General features: G+C 42.7%; 1 long non-coding RNA gene across 1 annotated transcript; it reads left to right on the top strand.

The window, feature by feature from the left end:
• The first annotated feature begins 1,495 nt into the window (after window positions 1-1,495).
• Window positions 1,496-3,414, top strand: LOC109526862 (uncharacterized). Its single transcript, XR_002170425.1, has 2 exons — window positions 1,496-1,761; window positions 3,291-3,414. It is a non-coding gene; the product is annotated as an uncharacterized LOC109526862 (long non-coding RNA).
• The last annotated feature ends 2,850 nt before the right edge of the window (window positions 3,415-6,264 follow it).

The raw sequence follows: 6,264 nt of genomic DNA, 5'->3' as shown, positions 1-6,264 counted from the left end.
TGTGTTGAGCACGAGGGCCTCTTTGTTAGCGGCTACAAGCTAACCGAAGCTAAACGAGGCAGAGAAACACCAATGTCCACCGAGATGACTTTAATCGGACACGAAGCTTCAAAGAAAGATATTTTAGTCCAGTGAGATGATTGTGGACGCCCCGGGTGGAGGTTTGAGCACGTTGAAGACAAATTCAGGAGAATTTCGTCAAAGGTTGTCTATCCCTCAACGCGGACCAGTTCCGTACTGCTATCAAGCCACCAATTGTTTATCCTCTGCATGACGGAAATCTGCCGACAGCGAGCCCCGTTGACCACCTTCAAAATAAAAGCTTTCCCAACCGTTCGCGGTTTGGATTGAAAATAATGTTGGAAAATAATTTCTTGGCGGTCAGGCAACGACGAGTTCTGAAGTTGCGACAGAAAATTAAGTCAATGTTAACTCTCCCTCAATGACTAAAATTTCACCGCATTAAAAAAATAGATGCAACACACCTGATTCAATTGTTTTGGCCTCGACAGAGCTTGCTGATGAGCTCATCACTTGAATCACATTCCAAAACCATGCATGGCAGGCTGATTGAACACTCTAAAATTGTCCCTAACTGCAAGTGTGAGCATGGATGGTTGTTCGTCTCTGTCTGCCGTGAGATTGCCTGTCACCCAGTTCAGGGTGTACCCCACCTACTGCCTGTTGATGGCTGGCATAGGCACTCCCGATGACTCTTGTGAGGATAAGCGGATTGGAAAATGGAAGGATGGATGTAACAAGCCTCAAGTAGTTATTTTGTGTGTGTTGAGTTAATTCGGTGCTCTTAATTAGTCGAATGAATGTTTGACATGTTTTGTTCAAATTTTTTAAAGTTCCTCGTGGAAATGGCTCATGTTTACGCTGTACCATCTTTCAATCAAAACAATGTCATTTGCTCTTATAGATGACACTCTTCCCCATTTTGCTGTCAGCATAATGGGAATAAACTGCTGTCACCACAACCTTGGTCAGCTCCTGTGATTTTATTTCTGTGAAGACATCACTGATGTCACACATCCATAGGCCGTTGTATTTGTAAATTAGTGAGCACACATTGTGAGCAAAAAACAAGGAAAGTGTTGGGTTTTTGTTTTATTTTGGTGGTGGAGCATTTGTCACCCAAGTTTATTTTGTCGCCCAAGCGGGAATGCCTAGAATATTTGTTATTATTACTCGTAGTCGTAGTGGTAGAGGTATGATTATCATTTAAACCAGAATTCAACAGCAATTTCTGATTTTCATTCATTTTTTGGACTACTTTTCTTGTTTTTGTTTGTTTGTTTCATTCTTCTTTGTTTCTGTAAGAGACGTTACCAACAATTTTCTACACCTGTAGCTTGCGTGTGGAATTCAGGATAGAAATGGATCATGACAGAACTGGTCACGATTTCGTCTTCAGGCGTTCCGTTGTCGCCCTTTCCTGGTCAGTAGGAGGAATGCTGTCGGGGACAACTTCCGGGAATCGAAGAAGAACCCCTTATTTCCATTGTGTTTTGTGCCAAATTCTATTTTCGAAAAAAATGAATATTGAAGAAAAGGCTCAGCTCCTTTCTTTGTTTATCACGAAACGTTCGTGTTGACGCATTTAAGTATCGCGTTATTTCAGCACCTGCCAGTTCCGGGTTTGCGTCCTGACCAAGTTCATTACGTTCCGATCTATTTCAGCCTTTGTCCTTTCAGTTCCTTTGTGCCGTTTACCTCATTGGCGATTCCCAAAGCCCTCGAGTACATGACCAAAACGTGAGTACCATGCGGCGTATTTTTCCGGTTTAATTAGTTGCGACTGGTGTTCGCGAGTGTGCCAGCCGCATGAGCACGCTAGGATCGGGTCGCCGCGTTCGCGAGTGTTATCCACATTAGCACGTTAGCATCGGGCCGCCGCGTTTCGCGGCGATTACAAGTAAATACAGAGGCATCGTTTGTAATTATATGTTAAGTTGTGTTAATGGTGCGACGCCTGTAGCTCCTTCTCGTTCTGACGACGACCGTGTGTATTTTGTTTCCAAATGTGTGTCGGCCTTAGTTTCATTAAATGTAAGTGTAGTTAATTCATGTGGCCCCTAGATGGTACCATTACCTTGCATTTGATTTGTTATTCCTTGGTTGCATCCAGGAGTATGAAGAATGTTATGTTATAACATGGAAGTTTCCTTTCTGACATTTGTAGATTCGATCCCTCTTCATTCGGTCAATCCCTCTTCATTCCTCGATCCCTCATCTTCGATCAATCTCCCTCCTCCGATCCCTCGATCAATCCTCCCCCCTCAAAAGCCTTCAATCCAACCTCAACCCACACTCATTCATTCCTACTCATCCTTCATCTTCCCTCTTCAGCCCTCCTCAGCGTCCCTCCTCAACCAACATCACCCTGTATTGCTTGTATTTCCCTGTATTCATTTTAAGACCACAGTAAAGAATATTGAAACACTCCCACGATTAGCATTATCCCGATATGGAGGGGGGGGTTATGTGCTCCAAGCACAGATATGACTTCTTCATGGTGGCATAGGGAAATATTAAAAATATATTGTGCGACAATGTAAGGGTTATTTACATGTTTTTTTGTCTAAAATTGTCACCTGACGTATCCAAAACGAGACCGAAGCGCGCAAATTTTGAAAATAAACCGTTCAATACGTCACAGGCAGGCTGGGCCTGAACCTCCTGCATCACAGTTTCCGTGTGCATGTGAGTTGAGTGAAAATGTAGGTGATTGAACAGTCAGAGCCGAGTTGCTGCCAAAAAAGAACCCTTTCTGCACTGAAATACAATAAAATTAATTTTGATTCCGTTTGCTGCAAAACAAACTGGATACTTCACACTTGACCAGAAAGTTAATTTAAAATGTATTACCTCAATTCAAAAACAAAATCTGATGTTCAAATGAAAAGTTTTGTATTTGAAAGACTAAATATGAAAATAAACAGAATTTAATTTTCAGTGAAGATCAAATACCGTTTCAGAGAAAAAAATCGTACCCTTTCAAATTCAAATTGGACAATTCAGATTCAGTTATTCAATATGATTCAGCGTAAAATATACAAATCCATCCATTATCCGAGCCACTTAACTTCAATCCATGTATTTTAAATTCAGTATAAACTGTTAAAAATTTATTCACGTTTAGTTTTTGGTGGCAAATATTCCGCCCCACTGTGTCACAACTAATTTAAGAAATTTCAAGGGTTATTTTTGCTGACCATTCATTGGTCATTAAATGTACAAATGTTTGTTTTCCGAACACACTGTCCATCCTTGTTTTCTTACAGTTCTTACAGCCGCTGTGAGACCTAACAGCCTGACGAACATCTTGGGCCTCAGACCAGGAAATTGATGTTACAATCAAAAGATGGCTACATTTGGATCCTGATAGGGGTGGTGACAGGAAGGAGAGCATGAGAAGGAAAGAGGGCATGGAGAGCGCAACAATTTGATGGATAGAATAATGCCGTTCAAGAGTAAGCTGCATCCCAATTTGGACTTTGTGTTCACTGTTAAATAAAGAAAGGTGCATTTTTCCGGTGTATGTGCAGTTTTATGTGAGGTTCACAAATTATGACAATAAACATTTTTATAACAGTCGTTTTTGAGACTTTTTTGAAAAAATGTGTGTCAAATATGGCTCATGAAAGATGTGGCTTACTTAAGGTTGAATTAAGGCTGATATCAGGAACCTGTTCTGGCCCAGACGCCTTTGGCAAAGGCGTCTGGCCCGGAATCGGCATGAAGCTGGCACAGCTGGCCTTGTGTCGGCACTGGCATAATGCATGTGGGCCGAACACGGCCCAGGCGTGGCAAAGGAGGCACTGGCTTGACTCTGGCAAACCAGATGAGGGCCAGTTGTGGAGTGAAGTATTTGGGCCAAAAATCAATTTACAACTCCGGCCCGTATATGGCCAGCCAGTATTGAGCCACCCTTAAATGCAGTTTCAGATGTTTTTTTTCTTCTACACACAGCCTTGTTTTACAATTGCACACCGATGCGGAATTCCATTCATCACACACACACACACACACACACACACACACGCACGCGCGCGCACACACGCGCACAAGCATACACTGCGCGCGCGCGAGTGTGCACCCACACGCATTCGCACAAGTCCTAATTCTTGTTCACGCTCGCTAGTGCGCACACACAAATTAAACGTGGTCAAATAAGATTATGTTGAAGTCGACTGGCGTCGCCGAAAGAAGGTACGAGTACAAGTTATGAATGTTCGTGTTTTTTTTTTCCTCGTACGTACGTTAATATACAAGAGTCAAGTATTGCTATACTCCGATACAATAGGTGGTGATGCACCGCAAACGTTAGCTGCCACCCGGCAATTAAGAAGAAGAACAAGAAGAAGAAGCAAGAAGAACAGCGCTTGCAGCCTCGCGTGGTGGGATGCCTCCGAGCAGCGCGAGTGGAGAACGTCGGGGCTCCTGGGCCCCTGACGCGGTTAAATGCCCACCAGCCGGCGGGAAAGGAGATGGGGTCTCACCGGAAGGTGAGGCGCCCAGTGCTCGCCCCGCCGGAATGGAGGGGAGTTGGAGTAGCCGCCCCACAACCCCCCTGAAACAATAATCAGGCGAGGGCCCTGCCGGGGCGATCACTGGGTGTGAACCTCGCAAGGCACCAACCGATTGCCCAGGAGGAAGAGGAGGAGGACAGCGCTCGCAGTGAACGACAACGCTCTTTGCCCACAGTTGTCCATGCACGCTCCGGTGAGACATCCAGAAAAGACGTGGTGAGTAAATTTATTTCATGCTTAGATGAACATTGGTTCTTTGTTACAGTATCCTGACAGTTACAATACGAAGACAATTCTGTCTATAGTTGAGCCTGAATTTTGAAGGGCGCTAATAATTACGATTAGCGTGAGCCCGATATGGGGGGGGGGGGGTTCTTCATGGTGGCATAGGGAAATATTAAAAAATATATTGTGCTACAATTTAAGGTTTATTTACATGTATTTTTTTTTCTAAAATTGTCACCTGCTGTATTTAAATCGAGACTGAAACGGGCGAATTTTGAAAATAAACCGCTCAGCTACGTCACATAGAATGGGCGTGAACCTCCTGCATCACAGTTTACGTGTGCATGTGAGTTTCGTGAAAATGTAGGTGATTGAACAGTCAGAGCCGAGGTGCTGCCAAAAAAGAACCCTTTCTGCACTGAAATACAATGAAATTAATTTTGATTCCGTTTGCTGCAATACAAACCGGACACTTCATACTTGACCATGAAGTTAATTTAAAACTTAGTACCTCAATTCAAAAACAAAATCTGACGCTGGAATGAAAACTTTTGTATTTGTAAGACTGAATATGAAAATGAACAATATAATTTTTCAGTGAGGATCAAATACAGTTTCAAAGAAAAAAAGTATCGTTTCAAATTCAGATTGTACAATTCAGATTCAGTCATTCAATATGATTCAGAGTAAAATATACAAATCCATCCATTATCCAAGCCACTTAACTTCAATTCATGTAATTCAAATTTAGTAGAAACTATTCAAAAGTTATTCACGTTGAGTTTTTGGTGGCAAATATTCCGCCCCACAGCGTCACACCTTGTTTAGTTTTGGTTGTAAAGTGTCCTTGAGTGTCTTGAAAGGCGCTTATAAATGAAATGTATTTTTATTATAAGAAATGTCAAGGGTTATTTTTACTGACCATTCATTGTTCATGACATGTACAAATGTTTGTTTTCCTCACACACTGTCCATTCTTGTTTTCTTACAGTTCTGACAGCTGCTGTGAGACCCAACAGCCAAACATCTTGGGCCTCAGACCAGGAAATTGATGTCACAATCAAAAGATGGCGACATCTGGCTCCTGATCGGGATGGTGACAGGAAGGAGAGCATGAAAAGAAAAGAGGGCATGGAGAGCGCAACAATTTGATGGATAGAAAAATACTGTTCAAGAGTAAGCTGCATCCCAATTTGGACTTTGTCTTCACTGTTAAATAAAGAAAAGTGCATTTTTCCAGTGTATGTGGAGTTATATGTGAGGTTCACAAATTATGACAATAAACATATTTTTATAAGTCGTTTTTGAGATCTTTTTTTTAATGTGGGTCAAATATGGCTCATAAAAGACGTGGCTGAGTTGAGGTTGAATTAAGGCTGATATCAGGAACCTGTTCTGGCCCAGAGTAGGGCCGGATATGGTTATACAATGCGGCTCAGATCCGGGCCGAATGCGGCCCGGATAATGGATGCCGGACACCGGGCCCCGCCGGGCCGTCATT

The sequence above is a fragment of the Hippocampus comes genome, unplaced genomic scaffold, assembly GCF_001891065.2.
Source record: "Hippocampus comes isolate QL1 unplaced genomic scaffold, H_comes_QL1_v1.1 scaffold448, whole genome shotgun sequence".
NCBI lineage: Eukaryota > Metazoa > Chordata > Actinopteri > Syngnathiformes > Syngnathidae > Hippocampus > Hippocampus comes.
Note: the sequence above shows the minus strand (reverse complement) of the source record. Positions and strands in the feature narration are given on the sequence as shown.